A 21,677-nucleotide genomic window follows, 5' to 3' on the forward strand; every position below is an offset into this window, starting at 1 on the left:
CACTCCCCTGGGAACCTGTGGCAGTCCATTTCCTGGACCTCCGTGCCAGGCAAGTCCCGCACTTCTCCATTGGAAGAATCAGAGTCTCAGTCCCTTATCCCCAATGAGTACAATAGGTCCCAAGTAGCACAAGTAGCACTAGCAGCCCAAATACCTCTCCCTCCAGATTTAGTATTGGCTCCCTCGTGGCAGGCATAAACAAAGCCCATATCACAAATGTAAATGTGATGGATCCTCTCTTTTTCTACCCTCCCCTGGGCACACCTTGCCCATGGGATTCACTGAGACTGGTAGGCTCACCCAGAGCTGGAGCAGGCATCCACAGCGATGAATCCATTCTATTAACATATGCAGCTTGTTTTATCCTCCAGACATAGCTCCCAGCACTGTCTATAGTGCGAGCACTTAAGATTTCCACTGCTAAACTACAACTCCCAACACTCTCCGTAGTGTGAGCACACAAACCAACATTTCCAAGCTTGAAACCCGCATGGTGGAGCTTCCAGGCATTGGAGGATCCTGCCTCAGCCTTGGCAGGCCTATGGAACTCCACTTAAGCCTACATTTTGCCAGTTTAGATTCTTTTTCTCCACATGGCTCTCCCTTTTATAGTAAAGTGGTGCAGCAGCGACACCTTGTGGCTTCCTCCGGTATCTGCCATGCTGCTCCAGCACAAGGGCTCTAGCCCCTGGGAAACACCATAGCCAGGGCCGGATTTACATAGTGGGTGCCCCTAGGCCCACTGCCATTTGTTGCCCTTGTCGCCTCCCCTTTATTCGTGTAAATTTTCATCATCTGGACCAGAGCAATGGGGATTTGCGCATGGGAATTTAAAAACTGATTGATTTCCAGCACATCCCAAGTGTTTTTGAACCAATGTGGGTATGGTTGGACAGCATGCCGCCCCCCTAAAATCCGGCCTGTTGCTGGGATCTGGGAAATTGATATTCTGGTTGATCTTCAAACTTATTAGTGAAGCATTAGAAATATGGATAAAAGCAGGATTCAGAAGCAAACCTTGGATGTTTACCCAGGATTCCTGCTACTTTACACTCAAAAGGGAGAGAGTTTCCACAATTCTAATGCACTGCTTTTGTAGAGACCTTCAGAGATGTACTGTATAAATCTCATTCAGAGATATGTTTAAATGGGAATGTTGGAGGGAAAAGACCTGTGGGACAAACTGAGATTTTAGTGGAGATTTTATATAAATGCCTCTAAAGGGTGTTGGAGGGGTATATACTATACCTTATCACCATTCATGCGAGAAAAAAATCCCCAGTCCCTAATGATGAGATTCAAGTGCATTCCATCAATTAATCCCAGTTTCTATGTGTGTAGCACCCAAACATGACTACATTTACATAAATAATCAGCTGCAGAAAAGCTGCCTTTTATGTACATATTTCAGAATTTAGGATTCACATTACATTTACAAATGTAAAATAATTATGCGACAGTAGAAAAACGTTTATCTAATATATATATATATATATATATATATATATATATATATATATATATATATATATATATATATATATATATATTAAATGCATGCTTTTGAATGATTTTCTTCATGCTTGCTCAGTCAAGGACCGAAGCGTAGTATGATCAGGACAAAGGGATGATGTTACTGTCTGGTTTCTATGGAAACAGGAAAAGTATGTAATTTAAACCGAAACGCACATAATATTGAAACTGGGTATTTTAGTCACATTCCTGTTTTTAAAATTGAAAAAGAGTCATTAAATGATGTTGCTTTTTAAATCTTCTTTTCTGAATATGAATTTACTGCACAAACATATTTACTTAGTACAGTCGGTTCCTTTCTTTTCACATGTACAGATATATTTATGTATAGAGACATCTTTTCCCTTACTGCAGCAAAGAGGAAGAGAGGCAGTACACAGGCCTCATTTTCTGCATGCAAAATGTGTGTGTTCTTTTAAAAGCCAGTGGTTGGCTGGTTTTCCGGACATGATGTGGTTGAAGCTGTCATCGTAATGGAAATTCATTGCTGTAGCTATGGTAAATCGAGTTTTCTGCCTGTGCTGAATGCATTAGTCTAATGAGATGTTTGCAGCTGGAGAGCTGAGCTGCTGGAGACTTTCAGTTTGCTAGCAGACAGGGAGAAGATGGCTTTTGCGAGGGTCTGTGTGCATGTGCTGGCAATCATCTGTCCTTCAAATCAAAACAACAGTGATCAGTAAGGAGACTGACAGCTGCTCTGCAAAGGCTAATAGGTAAGGGGGTTGCTGTTACCCACTGGATTCTTCTGCTTCTTCCACTCATCATTTCTATATGTATTTGTGTGTGTGTGTGCATTCATATATAGTTATAATAACATAAATCTGCATGTAGTCAATAATAGTGACTGAAAAGACACAGGTGGATGTGCTTGGATATAAGCCACATGACAAGACATTTATATATTCAAGTAGAATTCTTCTCTGTACAGTTCTAATCTGACTTTTTTGTTTTTTTACATAATCATATATAATGTATATTAATGCCGTTATGATTTCTATTAGTATTATTTCTACTGTGTGCTTAATATAGAAATAATCCTTTTCATTACTGCTTTATAGAGGGGAAATGCTCATATTTACTGTAATATTGCATGCCGTACAATCATTTTTTTCTACATGTTGCAAAAAAGCAGATATTTGTCAGTAGTGCATCTCTAGTTCTGAACCAGTAACACTTTGCCCATTTAGTGTCACTTGTCGTAAGCATCAGTACAATAAGACTTAACAGTATTTCTGTCCCAGGAAGATTATCTCTTTACAAGCAAAGGCGTTTTATTGCAATTTTGTCTCTGCTGCTGGAGACAGTTACTAGACTGCAAGTATATTGAAAATCTAGATAGAATTCAGATTGCTGTTTTGTATTTCCAACCTGTGCCTCTCCAGTTTTCCACTCAATTATATCTCCCAGAATCCCCCATGAGCCTTTGGGTTGGGGACTATAGATGCAGCTTATATGTCTGTTACATTTAAGCCTATAGAAGTGTGTTCATTAATTGGCACAAAGAAGGTGCTGCAGAACGATGTGTGATCATTCTGATCTAAAGTGAGTAGCCAAAAAAAAAAAAATGATATAGTAGAATTGTATTAAAGAGACAGACGTCTGCAAAGCAGACACCACATATCTCATTGTTAGAGCTCATCATGAAACACTTTGCACTAGTGACATGATAAGTATATACCATGATAGAGACAGAAAGCTCTTGTTTATCAGACATCTGTGCAGTTCTGTGTATACTGCAGGCAAAGCAGACTATCACTTAATTACCAACAGGCCATCCTGTGTATCCAAATAAAGGCTGTATCAACATAACAAAATCTGCTGCTTCTCTAAAATTCCTGTCTAGTATAGATGAACAAAATGTACAGCATGTTACATACTGCAAAAGCAATCCCATTAAACTATGTTAACATTTGATTTTATAACATATACAGCTGAAAATTCCTTTGTTTTTTTTATGTGTAACACAAAAAACGTTATATGATTTTTATCTATTGAAGAATTCTTAAATGTATAAAATATCTTATATATAAGTCTGATTTTAAAGGAAAATTATACCCCCCAAACAATGTAGGTCTCTATTAAAAGATACTGAGTAAAACAGCTCATGTGTAAAACCCTGCTTCATGTAAATGAACCATTATCATAATAATATACTTTTTTAGTAGTATGTGCCATTGGGTAATCATAAATAGAAAATTGCCATTTTAAAAAATAAGGGCCGCCCCCTGAGATCGTAAGATTCACTGTGCACACATACAAACCACATGTAAGGTCACATGAGCCAATTAACAGACAGAGTTCTGCCTTTTGCTTCCTCACTTCTTCCTGTTACAGTTAGAGTTGTAGTATTTCTGGTCAGGTGATCTCTGAGGCAGCACAGATGTCACGAAATGGTGGTTCAAGGCAAGAGATGTAAAAGGGCAATATTTATGTAAATATATATTCCAATTTGGTAAGATTCTTTAATATGTCATTCAATTTGATATAAATTATCTGTTGCTTAAGTATTCATTTTGGGGGTATAGTTTTCCTTTAATAAATGCCCTTGCCTGCATCAATTAACTGTGTGTCACACATGCAAGTAATATAAACTGAATATGCAAACTCATGTCTGGTAGCCTAGCAACATAAACAGTCTAATGTGATCTTTCAACTAATGGACTTTAGACCTGAATGTATGGAGCAAAGAAAATGTCACAGGCTTATTCAGAGCAAAGTCATATTTTGCTTCATTGCTATAGCCAATGTAGCCTATATTTTTTTTAGCAATCTGTGACAATAATGTACATAACAAATGATACTGTACAAACTCATACTTACATGAAAATTATAGCATGGAAAAAGCTGATTTCCACAATTATGTGTTGTTGACCAAATAATAAGGCAGCTGTAGATTTGCTACTGTGGAATCTGTAATCATGTAAGAGGATATAGCAGAGGACTTTTCCCATCAGTGGCAACAACAGATTCTAAGGGCAGTGGAAGCATTAGTTGTGTACCCACCAGCAGTCGGTGGTTTGGGGTCACTAAGCCATGGCTTTACTGTCTTGGTTTTGTGATGATGGGGAGCTTGGCCCCAGGATCCAAAGTCTTCCAAACCTCTTATTGCTCATTTTAATATGCTTATTGAAGAGACTCTGCTTTTCGATTGGTCCACCTGCAGCCCCAGTATTCTTAATTCAGCAGTGATCACTCATGACGGATCGGGATTGGTATGGACACATATAATCATTTCCAGTCAACTCTCCCCCCAAACATACATACAGTGCAATAAGTATAACCGTAAACAGTGATAGACTTACTAAAGGAATCATCTTTACTGTCATGCAAAAACATATATTGCAAAATATGTTTTGCATGACAAACAGTGAAACATAGTTTCCTCTTTGTCCTCTCGGTAGGCCTCCTGCTATAATTGGGCAATTGTTGAATTCAATTTCAGTAACCAATGGTTTTATAAAGTGGCACCACTACAAATTATTTTGTCTGACACTCCCCAATTAGCAGAGCCCAAGAAATTTTATGACACCATGACACAATTATTGTGGCCAGCATTGTGCTACTGAGCTTACAGGGACATCTGGCTGGGTTTGATAATTACTGCCCCATTTAATAGGAAAGAATTATCATGTGGGCTCTGTTTGCATTTGTAGTATTAAATTAGATCCTAGATGCAAACAACTTTTTCTCTTTTGTTCAATGGTTCTAGACAAAAAACACAGTTGCCTAGCCCTTACTTCCATTACAATATGCAAAAATATCACTGAAGGTGAAAGTCCCTATATCTATATGATCTATTAATAACCTAGTAAGAAAGTCAATATTTCTGTCCTTGCCCTTGGACATAAAAAAGCTTTCATGTCAATAACAAATTATCGTTCAATAGATATGACCACTTTGACCTTCAATTTTTAAAAGAATAAAATGATTCATATTTCATATAATTAATCTACCTGATATGTAAACACAGATTAAAAAGGGCAGATACAGCTGCAGGCCAATTTAAAACTGCTATAAATGCTATCCTTCTCTGATTTTTAGTTTTTTGCTAAATTAATCCTCATTGTTGGCAGTTATACCTTCTTAACACCTTTACCTTATACCTGTTTAAAGGAGAAGGAAAGCTATGGAGGCATTTTATTGCCAATAGATTAGCTGCAATAGTGCAAGCTAGAATGCTATATTTATTTTGTAGAATGTTTTACCATACCTGCGTAAAAAACTCTAGAAACTCTCTGTTTGCTTAAGATAGCAGCTGCAGTATTAGCTTGGTGTGACATCACTTCCTGCCTGAGTCTTTCCCTGCACACATATAGCTCTGGGCTCAGATTACAGCAGAGAAGGAGGGGGTGGGGAAGAGGCGCAAACTGTGCATGCTCACGCCCAGGGCAAGGAGGGTTAAGCTAAAGGCAGGAAGTCTCATATAGAAGCCCATGTGTACACAATAGAAGGAAAGAAATGCTGTGTTTCTTTTGACAGAGGACTCGGAGCAGCACTACTTTGAGGGTTTACTGGTATATTTAGGTGGACCTTTCTGATAAGGCATACTTAGTTTTAACCTTTCCTTCTCCTTTAACACAAGCAGTTTTAAAGTGCATACATCAAGCACATCTTAAGAAAAAAAAATGAAAAACGTAAGATATATCTTCAATATAGGTAGCTTTGTCAGAAGGTGACCTTCCCATCATGTGCTGATCAAACAGAATATGCCACTTGCAGACTAATGTTTAAGAGATGTTTAATCATATAAAAAATATTCAATGTCTTTTTTGTGAGATTGGTTTGTCTCTCAGTTTGAGTCAACCAGACAAAACCATAAAAGGATGCTTTGATTTAATGAACGTGGATTTCTGTCTCGTAGAGGAAATCTGGATATTGCAGTACAGTTATGGGATCTGTTCATGGAAACCCATTAACCAAGAGCTCCGAATTACAGAAAGACTCCCATAGACTTTTTTTTTTATATGATTTCCTTTTTTCTCTGTATTAATAAAACAGTACTTTGTAAATAATAATTTAATAATTATTTAATTCATTTAATCCTTATTGAAAACAAAATCACCCTATTGCGTTTATTTAATGTTTACAGGATTTTCTAGTAGACTTAACATATGAAGATTCAAATTACAGAGAGATCTGTTATCCAAAAAACCCAGGTTCTGAGCATTCTGCATAACAGGTCCCATACCTGTATAACATTAGGGTAGGCCCAATCCATAATAAAGCTGTCTTGAGTTATTACTATTATTATCCTTTGTTTTTTCAAAATTATTTTTTCTTGGTATTATGCTCAAATTGCTTCTTCTGTTGCCTATAGTGTAGTTTGGTGCCAAGCTCTATTAATAGCGATTACCTGCTCATGTGTTTTAAAAATCACAGTTTATAGATAATATTATTTATTGTTTCATCAGTAACTTCTAAATGTCTCTCATTTCTGTGTGTGACATTACAATTAATTCTCAGCATGGTATTTTAGGGCAGTATTAACTCCTTTCCTTTTCACACGCATCAAGATTATTATTTTTCCTTCCCAAGAAACTTGTGCATATCCTCTTCCTATGTTGCATTAGCAATTACAGCCATTTATTGGCATTCCCATCTTTCCTTGTTTCCCATTCATTTTTTACCTTCACTGCCACAAACTTTAATGCCTTTCCAGTAACCAATTAAAATATGTGCTTTTTTAACCTTAAAGTGCCACTTGTAAGCCACTCTTATTTGGCTAAATTATCATTCATTCATACATTGCTGGGCACAATAATAAGCTGAGAGTTAGGGCTAATAAGAAGACATCAGCTACATGTGCTCTGCTATAGGCACTTGGGAGTCTGGCATTAAACACCTCCCTTAAAGGAAAACTTTACACCAAAAATAGATAGTTAAGCTATAGTTTATATCCTTTTAAGCGTCCTATTAAAGAATATTTCCAAGCTGGAATATATATATAAGTACATATTGCCTTTTAACATCTCTTACCTTGAACCACCATTTTGTAATGGTCTGTGTGCTGCCTCAGCGATCACTTGACCAAAAATAATGCAGCTCCATTTGCAACAGGAAGAAGTGTGGAAGCAGAAGGCAGAACTTTGACTGTTAATTGGCTCATGTGACCTAACTGGGCGCCAGAGGCAACCTGCCCAACTTCTTAGCCCCTCCTTGGGGTATGCGCTGCGCAAAGCCGGATTTACATAGCAGGCACCCATAGGCCCGCTGCTGTTCATCTCCTCCTTCCCCTCCCCTTCCTTTGTGCACATGCTCAAATTGTCAGCATTGGGTCTGGAGTACTGGGGATTGGTGCACAGGAAATCTTAAAAAAAAGATTGTATCTCCTCTGAATCCCCAGTGCTTCCAAACAAATGTGGGTGTGGTTGGGTGGCATGCCACCACCTAAAATTCTGCTGCCCTAGGCCCGGGCCTTTGTGGCCTTTCCACAAATCTGGGCCTGGCACTGTGCAGGCAGAGCGGGGGCACACAAACTCACAAGAGAGGACAGTAATATCTGATAAGTGGCAGTGAGGAGACGAGGGCTCGGAGAAGGGGTAGGCAAAGGTAGAGGTATGTGCCAGGCAACCCCCTCTGTTTCACCCAAAGAACGTGCTTCTTCCTACCCCTAAATCTGGTGCTGGTTTGTTTGTAATCCATTGCTTGTAAAATTGTGATTTACACTGTCTTTTAGCATGTGACACTTAATATCGCTTCACTTCCATCCCTCCTACCATTTCACTTTATTCAAAGCTTACGAATCATTTTGTCTGAGTCCCTTTGAAGCTCAAATGAAATAATTCATAATCTCTTGATGTTTCTGTTTTCATCATCAGTTTTTATTAAAAAACATGATTCTTCTGAAGAGACTACAGTGTCTCATGGAGTCCACAGAGATGGAAAGGGTTAAGGCTTTGTGTTTTTATTTCCTATATGGTTGTCCTGCTATTCTTAGGGCAATATTTATATATAAAAAGCAGTTCATAAATACAATTATCTGTTTTTTAAACTGCATTTTTTTTTTATAACAGTGAGAAGTACAGTATCTGTGTAATAAAAAGTATCTGTGTAATAAAATGTAATTATTATTGGCCATATACACCAAACATTGGCATATTAATGTCAAGGTACATTGTGTAAAATCTACACTAGGAGGGTTACTAATTAAAATGTGACAGCAATTTTGTGCAAAATACATACATTTTTTATTTCAGAATATTTTTGACATCTTAATATATCCTGTTAATTTTGAGTTAGACCAACTAGGGGTGGTGTAAAATTGGGTTAAATGCAGAATACAATGCAAAATACAGTGTATAATGCTGCAAATAAAGACAAATAAGGATTGTATTCACTTATTTTTCCTTGTATGTTCTACCATCGGCCCCTTGGGAACGTTTGGTTCAATACAGTGAAAGCCAGTTCTGGACATATCTATAAATCACAAGTGCTGATACTAATTACAATCTTCTCTTGTTAGCTACTCAGACAAGCCTGTGTTTTGTGAGATATATTTGTGCATTTACTTCTGGAAGTTACCTATGCTGTGCTAGACCATTTTGGACCACCTGTGCATTTTTTTGCAGGATCTGTATCTGACCAAAACCCACAATGCTTAGCAAAACCATATCCAAAACCCCACATTTCTGTAATTTGAAAGCTCTAAATAACAAAAAGTGACACCTTATCTCAATTTTACTAAATTTAAATATGAAGGTTTCTGGATTAGGTTCAGATAATGTTTGGAATATGGCTATTCAGGAATCAGTATTTGAAATAAAATAATATTAAATATGGATTCTGTGTATTCTCAAGAATAAAGTAAAATAAGGAATCTTAAAGCAGCTGATTCCTACGGAGCTTTTTAGTGATAAAATGTGTACTCTTTGGTTTTCTATGAATAATCTACTGTACGTTTGCGTGCAGATTTACTGTAATTAGGCACATGTCAGAGATATATATCTGAAATGTATATTAATATTTCAGTATGTGGTATATCTTTCTACACAGTGCAAATCTACAAAGAAATAAACTTACTGTGTTTATACAGAGACAAACAAAGAGAGAGAGAGAGATTGTAAGGTAGACATGCCCACATAGTAAAGGAAATACACACTCACAGGTTTTATCTTGGTCAGAAAGTTCTTTTAACCACAATAACAACCTGTGAGTGCACATTTGCTACAAGACATGTGCATAATTCACTCTTTGATTCTAGATAGCTAATTTGTTGAAAAGCTATTGTATCATTGGGTGAGCCAGTTGTGCAGCAGGGCATAACTCACATTTGGTTCTTGTCAATTCAAATCAGTGTTATGAAAAGAGCTTTCAGTGATTTATGACTATTTAGAATGTTGTCAGTAATTTATAATTATTAGCATGTTTGGGGTATACCATTTTCTTAAAAGGAGGACATAGAACAAGTCAGACAAGAACAAGTATGCCTACATGCCTTCCCTAGTTTCCCCTCATGAATATAATGCTGGCAAATGGGCTAAAAGTCCCGAGCCAGGGTACAAATGTACAAAATTAACCCTCATGTTTTTTCCATACTTATTTTTTTACATTTAATATGCAGGGCCCTCTTCCTTCTGTATTGATTTGTATGTTTGATGTATACACTCTTCCATTGTACAGCACTGCAGAATATGCGCTTGATAAATACATTGCCATCATAATTATATATATAGTCCGTGGGGCTGCTGCACAGACTGGAAAAAGTTAATGCCGTGGTGCTTACAGTGGTATCATATAGACATTTATAAAAATGCTGTTGCACTCTAGGGACTTATGCAGTAAAAAGCTTTATTAGAATCGACGTTTCGACCCTCAGTGGGGTCTTTATCAAGATATATATATATATATCTTGATATATATATACCGAATCAATCCCCCAATGTCTAATCATTTTCTCACAATCTGCATTTGTCTTTTTGTAGGGATTTGCCTGTATTATATCTCCTTATTTGCAGAATTCTACACAGTAGTCTGCATTCTTTTCTGTGTTTGTTTGTCTATAGGGATATGGATTAGACCAGCTTTATTGTTTGTCTCCTTCGCTTTCTCATTATTTCTTTGAGTTCAATGCTGTCTGTGAAATCCTTTATGCCAGGTTCTATTGATTGTAACAGACCAAGGGTCCTTCACATTGATCATCTGAATCCAACTGTAAATGACCACAATGCTGAGCACATTGCAATAGGCTTGGCCAACCTAGAAAATTCACCTATATCTATCTATCTATCAATCTATCATGCACGTCTCCCCCTAACACAAACCTGTTTTTGGTTTCTTTTCACTTCTTTTCAATCTGCTTTTTTCATATGATTATTTTGACAATTTAGAACTTGATAGTTTTCCAGTGTGTATTGAAATCGGCTGTGTCATATGTCATAAGGTATTGACTAAATTCATTGACATACAAAACAAAAAAAAGGTTATAAAAGTATAAAAGTGTTATTTTAGGTGAAAGTGAAATAGAATTTTGGAACCTTTGTCTAAGATCTCGGTGAACTGCTTGTCTACAGCACAGGATGCGAATCTATAAATAACATGCTTTCCTGTAAGGTGAGGTTGTCTTAGAATGGAACACAAGACATGATCTTTATAACAATTTCTTAGTCAATTTTTGTGTTCAGTGGGGGAAGGACTGTCAGCAAAGAGCACCTTAAAAGAAATACCTATTTTATTCACTGGATTTTCTAAAGCTAGAGTTAATTTTGTAGCTCTTTTCTATTAGAGAACCAGGATACTAAACCAAAATAACTCTTTTACGTACCACATATATAGTCACTTTAAAGCTTCTCAGTACCATTTTACTTATTGAGGTACTTTAATTTATGTAGTTTGCTAAAATTTTAAATGACAGATGTGTAGAACATTATTATATATCAGCTAAAGGCACACCCATTCTCTTTCATTTTTTAATACCTATTAAATGTAACCCTTCCCTTTAAAAAATATGTCTCCTTTTCGGTAACCCCTGGCATAGCAAAAACATGCTTAAAACAGAAATGTCTCAAAATGAATGCAAAAATTGCTTTTCTATGGATGGTTTATTAAAGTAACAGTAACGTTAAAAAATAAAAGTGTTTTAAAGTAATGAAAATATAATGCAGTGTTGCCCTGCACTGGTAAAACTGCTGTGTTTGCTTCAGAAACACTACTATTGTTTATATAAATAAGCTGGTGTGTAGCAATGGAGGCAACCATTCAGAGGAGAAAAGGCTCAGGTTACACAGCAGATAGCAAATAAGCTCTGTCTGTCTAGTGGTGTTATCTGTTATCCATTAGTTAACCTGTGCCATATAGCCGTTTCTCAATTTCCGCCATTGCTACACAGCAGTTTGTTTAGATGAACTATAGTAGTTTTTGTGAAGTATACAGATCAGTTTTACCAGTGCAGGGCAACACTACATGATATTTTCATTACTTTAAAACACTTATATGGTGTTGGTGTTACTGTTCCTTTAAGTAAACCCTAATATCATAGGCACCACCAGTCAATTCAGTTGCTACGATTTTTACCTTGGGCTGGCACTACCCTTTGGGGAAAAAGCAGCCCTGGTCCAGGCATCTTTCTGTAACAGCAACGTGCGATCTTACCCTAATCTTACGCTATTTTTCATAGGCATAAAGGTAGATCTATAATCCACTGATGTTTGTGTTTAGGTATGTCGATACCTTTTTATTAACGTCTAACTTATTAACTTCCACAAGTTAAAAAAACAAATCTTTTTATAAATAAAAAAAAAAGATTGAGTTGAATATGAAATCTCCTCGCCTTAAGTGAGCTATAGATGCCTGGGATTAATTAGAGCGTACCAAGCGTCAATCTGCTTGGATCCCCCGTATATCACAGCCTGCATAGGATTTGCTGTGTGCCAAGTGGGAACTGGTGGAGTATCTTTCTCAGTAATCTAAATGCACAATGTCAAGGACACAATTATGTAAAACCTTGGTTTGTTGATTTGTTATTAAACTCCCCAAGGCTTTCTCAGCAGTTCATCAATAGAGTGTCCTTCCTATTCAGTCAATTATTGTGAAACATCAAGGATCTTTAAGTAGCATAAAAACATGGAAACAATAAGAACAGCTCCATGTACTGCAGATTTACCTTGCCCATCATCAAGGAATCTGCTTGTAAAGTATGCTTAAATTTCAGATGATTCTCAGATGATTCTCATTCCTAAAGCTTTCTACAACTTCTATCCAATTATGCATGCAGTACAATGGAATGTAATTTGGCTTCTGAATTTTTTAAATGCACTAATGGATGAAAGTTGCTCTTATATACCTCCATTTGCACATTACCTTTCTACCTCATTTAAGTTGAATTTCAGGGCATTATTACTTAAACTGAAAATGGAGCAATACAACATTCTGCATGGTGGTGATTGCTTAAAGTGATTCTCTTTTTTCCATCCTGGTGCTTTAAGTTTCTTGTTTACTTTTAGTTAACTGCACTGTATATTGCCATGAGATTTATAGGATTATAATTTTAAGTTTTAATATATACTGCAGTACAGTATATTTGGAATAGATCCCCAAGAGAACAAACCTATAACAAGCTAATAAGATTTTGGTTTCTGATAAATGACCAATGGGCATTTGCAGCTAGCTAATCTTTGCATGAATAATACATAGCTTTTATACAATTATCTAAAAGGAGGTTGCCAAATAATTATTGCCTGAGAAAAGCCAGAAGAGATGTGTGCAAAATGTGAAGCAAGCACTGTGCATGCTATCAGTATATATAGCTTGAATAGCGATGGGCACTGACTGATTAAAGGGAAGATATAAACCCTTTTTGACATGAGCTCATTCAGTTGGGTTTATGTAGAAAAGGTGCATGAACACTCTGAACTTCCAGGATAAATATAAATGCATTTCGTAACACAAACATACCTGATTCCACAGATTTAAAGTATACTACAGTATGTTACACTGACAAACCAATTTCCAACATTACAGTGCAATGCAACCCCTCCTTCACCTTGTTCCATTGTGATGTGATTGAAGTCCCTCTGCTTTCCATATTGGGTGGTGCACAGATTCTCTGGTAATCAGAGGGATTTTAAAACCCAGAATCCCAGTTCCCAATGGAACAAGGTGTGGTGTGGTTTCATTACACTGCCAGCTTAAAGGGCACCTGTCAACTTAAATTGCCTCCCGCATCAAAGTGGCAGGCTAATAGAGCTCACACTCCTGTTGGGGGAAACAATATATATTTTTTAAATTGCCCCTGCTTGTCACAGGTTGCCTGCCCATGTGCAGGCGGCATGTTGGGACACATGCATGCACATAATGACCGAGTGCCAAAATTAGCATTCACGTGATGTCAGATTCAGAGGCTTCTACGTTAGAAGCTCATTATGCGCATGCATGCTATGCAACATGGCTGATCGCACCGGGAGCTCTTTACCAGTGCAGCCAGTGTAGTGCAGGCAGGGGCATTTTTTTTTAAAAGAAAACTATTGTTTCCTCCAACCAGAGTGCGAACTCTATTAACCCACACCTCTGGTGGGGGAAACTATTTTAGTCTGACCCTTTAAGGGGGGAGGGGCGAACAGGTCAGAGACTATCTTGGTTTCCTTTCAGCCTGTGAAATCAAGCATGTATGTGTTAAAAATAGATATAAATTAATTTGTGAAAGTTCAGGCAGTGTTTATGCATCCTTTCTACATAATGTATAAGCTAATATAAAAAAGGGGGTGTATTCTCCCTTGCAATTTGTGCTATTTAAAGTAAATTTTGTAGTGCATATGTATTTTATATAAAATTCCACTGAATGCAATATATGAGGTGGCTCTTTGTTTAGGTGCTAGATAAAAGGCAGCATAGTTAATAGCAACCTTGCTGCAACAAATAGAATTGAAATGTTAATTCAAAGGTTTAATTTTGATTTTATGACACACTTAGGGGCACATTTACCATTGAATAGGCCTAAATTCAACTTCGATTTGAAGTAAAAAAGTTCGACTTCGCCACCTTAAACCTGCTGAATTGCTATGTTAGCCTATGGGGACCTCCTAGAATCTATAGCCAACATTTGGCTACGTTTTTAGAAGTCGAAGTAAAATCGTTTGTTCGATCGATTAAATCATTCGAACCGATTTTACTTTGGCCTAATATGGTCAAATTCGATAAAAAAAACCTTCGACTTCGAAAACCGAAGTAATGCAATTCGATGGTCGAATTTCAAAGTTTTTTACACTTCGAAATTCGACCCTTGATAAATCTGCCCCTGGGTGTTCTGACATTGCCAGACAGGAAAGTCATAGGAATGCTCATTTTTGCATTCCCAAGATTCCCATTGCGAGTGTTTGTCATAGACAACATGACAGCAGCAGTCAAAACTTCCATGTATCATGGAAGTTTTCAATATTCTCTTGGGGACTTTAGAAATTCTTGAACAAAGACAAAATGAATGTTAATACAAAGAGTACAATACATTTACTGTAATTGTGTTTCACTTTTCTTTATTGCAGGGCTTTCCCTGTTTTTGCTGCAGATATAATGCAAGCTTAGCACAAACCTTCAAAGTCCTACATTCCTGTATTCCTTATGTATCTGCCTTTATCTCCACATGCCCTCCCTCCTAGTCCTTATGCTCAACTTGATCATACAGTTACCCCATGAGCTGAGTCTCTGAAATGGTCTTCCATTAGAAAAGCTCCCATACTTACTTTGTCTTCAAACCTCGTTTATAAAAGACATTTTAATAATCTTCCTCTGCAACAACATACCCCTGACTTATGCAAGAGTTCCCCTCTGTCTCCTTTTCCCCATACATTGTAAGCTCTTAGGTGCTGGGACTTAATATCTACTATGCATAGACTCCTGGCACTTAGAAATGTATTCTCACAGCTTCATTTATAATAACTATATCTTTGTTTGTATTCATACCTTGTAAAGCACTGCATACATACTGTACAGTTTGTGGTGCTATATAAGTGATACAGTGCAATGCAATCTGAATTAGATAATAATAGCAGTAGTATTCTATTGTACAGTTTTTGACTCCTCTTATTTACTATGAAAGTAATGTCTCAATGCAGAAGTACATTGTACTATGGATGCAATTGCAAATACTTTACCTAGGTTATCAGTGCTTTTAAGCTTATTCAGTGTTTTTGTTTTGGAATAGCACACAATAGGGGCCAAATTATATTAAGCGATAAGAGCTAAGACTGGAAAACATCTAATAGCCTAGAATGACTTGTCTAATATTGTTTGGTCCAAATACTTCCTAAATGTTGCTTTACTTCTTTTTCCCTTGCCCATATTCAATGAAACCATTATTGTCTCTGCATTTGGGATGAAAAGCTCCCTAAGGCTTCTATGTGGCCAATTCTATTCTCTTCATCCAAATGTAGAAAAACTTTAACAGATCACACCTTATTGATTTGACCCTAAAGGCAAAGCTTTGCTGCTGTGATGAGTTACACTTATGCATGTAGAAACTGGATTCCTAATGGTTAAGGCTAAATTGCCTACTAATGCATAAGCAGATACTATGTCTGCACCCTAATTATACACAAAGCTCTGACATGTGTTGAAGCACGGCCACCAACTCAGCAGTGTGTCAGACAAAGCCATTTGTTTGAAATACTAGTCGTTATATTTAATTTTTAAAACAAACCATTATTAGAAGACTATGTCCGAGCCAACTAATCAGAACTTTAAAAACACAACAGTAATTATATTTAAACTCTAGAGGGAATAGGTTTCCAATTTGTACAGTTTTGCTAACATTTTCATTAGTATTATTTTCCATGATGCAGTTTTTAATGCGCCTGCATTATTTCTAAATGTCCCGGCCATCATTGTTCGTGGGGAGAAATTGTATTGTGATTAAGAGAGTATAATGATTTTTCTTCATTGCTTCTTAATGTGACATGAATAATTAGTGTTTTATTGATGTGTAATCAGTGCAATTGATTGAATAGCTGCATCTTTATTGGGAAAAAACTCACCTTGTAAAGTAGCTCTTGCTTGCAATGAAATAGCTCCTATATTTGATATATATTTTTTCACTAAAGTTTTATACAGCTTAATGTTAAATATGCTGGCAAATAGGCAAAGTAGTATGAACAGAAACCTTTATATCGTTGTACAGCAAAATCTGGCTGCTCAGTGACATTATTGGCTCAGGAGGTTCTTTTGTAGTAGGAACAGGGCAGACAATGGGGGGAATTCACAAAAGTGGAGATGGAGGTTTGTGAATTTGGTGGGAAATCCAACATTTTTATCTCCACTTTATTTTTTCTCAATATCACCACATTTGTGAATTCCCCACATAGTGTTACTGCAGATGAGTTAAAACTAAGTGCAAGGCAACATCCAATCTGGTCAGAAAATGTATGCCGTTTAGAGTAACCACTTTGATGCCAGCACATTTTTCTTTCTTCATTCACATTAAGGAGAATAAAAGGTATAATCATTGGGGGTGCCAAACGTGCAGACGATTAATATTCTCGGCACATTGTATATTTCCTGGGACAGGTTTCAAAACCTTGTATTTGTTAGGAACAACAAAATATAATTACTTATAAATCCAGAATATGTTTTCGTTAAAAAATAATTTGGCTGTGTGCCACCACCCTTCTCATATAGGTTATTGTTTAATTTGTATTTACAATGTTTAAAAGGATTGTTCCATTATTAGAAGATTAATTTGCAGAGCGGGAAGCTGGTCAAAGCTGAGGAGTTACGGCAGACATTGCCTGGAGCAATAAGAGACCTTTTCTAAAGATAAAGGTTTCCCTTGATCACTGTGCAATTAATGTCATAAGACGCTAGAGATCATTTAGTGAAAAAAATGTGTCTGCTGCAAATAACAGGCAAACAAAAACACTAGACTGAATTTTATCTATGGCAGTGTTAATGTATTTCTTTGCATGCCTTTGAACCTAAAAACTGTAACGTGGTATTGTCAAGCATTTAAATTTCTGTGTGCAGGGGCTTTTTACTTGCCAGCTTGAAATGCTTGTAAATCCAATTACCTCCTCAGCCAGGTGCTCGTGTGATATACTGTATTTAGTTGAATATGATTGTTTTAGTACAAAGAGCAGTGTATTCATTTATGTATTTAGTTTCTTGGAATTGTAGCTGACATTTATAAAGCAAATAAAGAATAAAAGCAAAAAAATGAAAATATTTTTGCTAAAAAAGTGATTATATAAATCTACTCCATCCAAAGAAATGCCATAACTTACTTTCCACGTTGCTTAAATAATGCCAAATGCATAGAGACCTTTACAATCAACTGCAAATATATAATAATGATTTGTTGTCTTTTACATTAATATTCCTTTTTAATGTCTTAAACATCACATTGTTGTTTTAATTATAATGTGGAAATATTTCTGCTTTCCTTTTATTTGTGACAATGAAATTAGTCATTCATAACTTTGTTAATGTTGAGTTAAATATTTAAACATACGAATGGCTTCAATAGATGAAACAGTGTCTACAAAAGGGCAATTGAGGCTAATCAGGGTACAAGATTTAAGGTTGTCAATATTTGTATTGCAAAATTGGAGTATGATAGCTTTATATAAATATATGCTGTTTCTTATATATCAGTTTTTTAATGTTTTGATTAAGATATAGTCAACAGACTGAATGTCACTAATGTTTGCATTTATAGCATTTAGTAGCTTTATTGCCAGAACAAATAAAGTATATGGCAATGGATATCTTTGCCTTGTGCTTTGTTTCAGTGGTATTGGGTTTAAAAGAAAACTTGGATGTTTGATTTAGGCCTTGGGGATATTGTATAAATTGGATATGCGGACTAAAAGAGATTTAGTAAATGTACAGTATATCAAATATGTATATATTTAGGAAATTCCATAAGACCAAATCAAATGATTTTTCAAGGTCCTGGGAGAGATGCAACAATGGTTTGTCCATCCTAGATCTGAGAACCTAGATCCACCTACATGTATTATAAGTTAGTTGCATATAGCAGAATGAAAACGACCCAGCCTTGCTCAATTTATTTATTCATAAAAAATGTTTATCCTCTTAAAATGATGATGTTATATTGTTATGGGACCAAAGGTAGCTCATATCAGATGCGTTACGTTCAGCCCAGGAAAGATAAAGCAGAGGGGCAATGATATAATTAAAATAATATATCCGACCCACAGAACAAATATACTCACAAAATGATCTTGCATAATCTTCTTTTAAAAAATCTTTAAAAATGCCTCACAGTCATTACTGACAACCTTTTTGGAATAATATTGTACGTGGTGCTGCACCATTATCTTGCATCTGGTTCCACTAATCCTTACTGCTGCCCTGGTCAGTGGCATGTGCAACAGAGCAAAATCAAGACTGAAAGTAAAAGTCTTTGACCTATGACAGAGCAAAGAGGAGCAATGGCCAAGTGAAGAGGGTCAAGAACTTTTATCAATTTTGGATACATCTGCCCTGGAGTGTTTGGATAGCTTCATTAGATCTGATTGTAAAAGGGATATTGAGTGATTTAAGACTTTTATAAGTCTAATAATATATTGGATTTTTTTTTTAAATGTGAGTCTGCTTTGATGTATCCAATCACTGCTATTAACCTTGCAGTCAGAGTGCTACTTGGAAATAAAACTTTTGTGAGTTCCAGTAATCAGACCATTTATTTATGTGACATAAATGGAATGAAATCATACCAAGGTTTCCATGTATAACATAGCAATGACCTTTAACATTTGAAGCACATTGTATAACACAGTGCCCAAATTGAGGTGGATTTTTTGTTAGATTTTTAATGGTACTTTCACTGATGAAAATACATCTACAGCTGGAAGATGGCCAGATAGTAATGGGTAAAGGATATGGTGACTATTGTACTTAAATTTCTTCTACATTGTTAACTTATCTCTTTTTATGCTAGCTCTGCCTTGGCTAATACACCAGAAAATATCTGAAACCTTTTAAGAGGACATCCCTGTAAATTACACACAAGCATACATTATATTTCAACTCAATTGTATTTTGCATCCAGTACACTGACCACCACATCCTCTATTTACCTTTGTATTATTATTTCACCTTCAGAGTTTTCTTGTACCCAGGGATTTTGATGTTTTTCAGAATGCCTGAAAAACTCATCTCACGCCTCTCCTATTGATGCTCTTTGCAAAGTTTCAGCACAGCTTATACAGTCTGGTTACCAAGGAAACCGCTTCAGCAACCTCATCCCATTGAACACAGACACACACAGCCTATCCTCTGACTTCTGAGCTGTTACCAGTGCAGGAACCTTGGGCTAATTGATTCACCTACATTGCTTATTGATCCACCTGCGGAGCTTACTGATCCATCTTTGCTACTGGTTTATCCACATGTGTTCCTTTGTAGATACCCAGAAGGCTTTTTATTGTTTGTGGGAAAACAGTATTTTAAAGCACTACGGTACATGAAGATTTTACAGGTCTGTCCTCTTAATAACCTCCCAACATAATCACACTCCTAACGTGAAGGCTGCAGCTTGACTTATTAACAATAATATGATTAACATCATAATATAAATTCATTCAATTCAACCATGATCCGTATCTTTTCAGCTCAAACATAACTGCATGTGTACTAGCTGCTTAAGACTGCATTTAGTATGTTAACATAACCTTAAGGGCACCTATCATAAAAAAATTGATATGCATACTGATCCTTTGTCACACACACATATACATAATGGTTGACATGGGCTATTCGCTCATTATGCACATGCATGTGCCCCAAGGCTATCCACACCATCAGATCTTTCCCAATATGAGTAACATAGCACTCACTAGGGTATTTCTTGCATAAATGCTTGTTTCCCCCACTGGAGAGCAGGTACTATTAGCCGACATGCTGGCTTTAAACCATTGACTTCCTTTTTCAAGTCGTATGCCCTCATTCACATAACTTACAACCCAGACTGCAATGCCTATAATTCTTCACTGCCAACCTGGGAATTTTCTATTTATTCCCCAGTCACAGCCTTCCAATCGCTCCCCCTGCCTATCCCAGGCCTGTCTCCTATATATCTACTGTAAAACAATCGAATACTAAACCTACGAGATCTTTAAAGCTGCAAAAATCAGTAAAATATTCCCTGGTGTGCATCTAATCTACTGCATGAAGATTTGTGCTTGAGATAGAATTGATGTTAAGATTTATTTTGTGTCAACAATACAAAATAAGTAAATAAATATGCAGAAAAAAAAATATGTATGAAAATATGTATGCAAAATCCTCAAGGAATACTTTAGAAAAAGCATACATCCATCATGATGACTATTGATCCTAAATGAATATTGATCTTATAATAAGATAACTCTCCTGTTTATTGTTCCTCTTGGAAGTCACTGAACAGCCATCATTTAGTTTAAAGATCATTTTCATGATGGATAATCAACTTGGCTGATGTTTCATAAACTCAATATGATAATATAATATAATAAAAATAAAAAGCATAATATAATAAAAATAGAGGCATGCCTCCAAGTCATTTTAAGGGCTCTAATTTGCATGAAAAAAATGTAATGTGAATGTATCATTAATATAATAATGCAACCTTATGAAGATCAAAGATTATATGTGACACATCATTTGCACACAATACATAGAACTATGGGTAATGAACAGTCGTTTTCAGTTGCAAATTCATTGTAGATAGAAATATACTTCCTTTCTTCTTACTATCAAGTACTACTATTACTATGTGAGGAATTTTTTTGGAACTAGGGACCCGAAGTGAACTGGCTGTTACTCTAGACTAATCCAAAGGAAGCAGTGTTGTTTCACCCTGCCAGATATCTAAATGCCTTTCCTCCTGTCTGTGTTCCCTGCTAACCAGCTACGATCCAGACATTAGCCCTCTTATGGTGCTTTATAAGCCTGTCTTCTCCAACAAGCTGTGCTGGATTATAGTCTATTGCAATGACCAAACCTTACAAATATCCTGTCCAAGTAAGTTCCTGCCCTTATTTCAGCATTGTCTGACTCCCTGTTTGATCCTTGGTCAACTATATGGACTTTGATTGTTTGTTTGTTTTGCCCTGACCCTGTGCCTGTTACGGAGTGAGTTTTGATTGTTGCCTGCCCAGACCAATTGCCTGTTGTTCAGAATTGTTTTCTGTCTGTTCTTGTTTTTTCAGTTTTCCTTA

The 21,677-nt window shown here is 36.4% G+C and overlaps 1 protein-coding gene across 3 annotated transcripts in view; it reads left to right on the forward strand.

The window, feature by feature from the left end:
• Positions 1 to 1,944: 1,944 nt before the first annotated feature.
• Positions 1,945 to 21,677, forward strand: part of scml4.L (Scm polycomb group protein like 4 L homeolog) — a 58,509-nt gene continuing 38,776 nt past the window's right edge. Inside the window, exon 1 of one of the 3 annotated variants that reach the window (XM_041562999.1) lies at positions 1,945 to 2,246. The gene's annotated coding sequence lies outside the window, so the exon portion shown is untranslated. The remainder of the gene's footprint in view (positions 2,247 to 21,677) is intronic. The other 2 variants (XM_041562998.1, XM_018263332.2) reach the window with 2 other exon arrangements.

This window comes from Xenopus laevis, chromosome 5L (genome assembly GCF_017654675.1).
Source record: "Xenopus laevis strain J_2021 chromosome 5L, Xenopus_laevis_v10.1, whole genome shotgun sequence".
NCBI classification, from domain to species: domain Eukaryota; kingdom Metazoa; phylum Chordata; class Amphibia; order Anura; family Pipidae; genus Xenopus; species Xenopus laevis.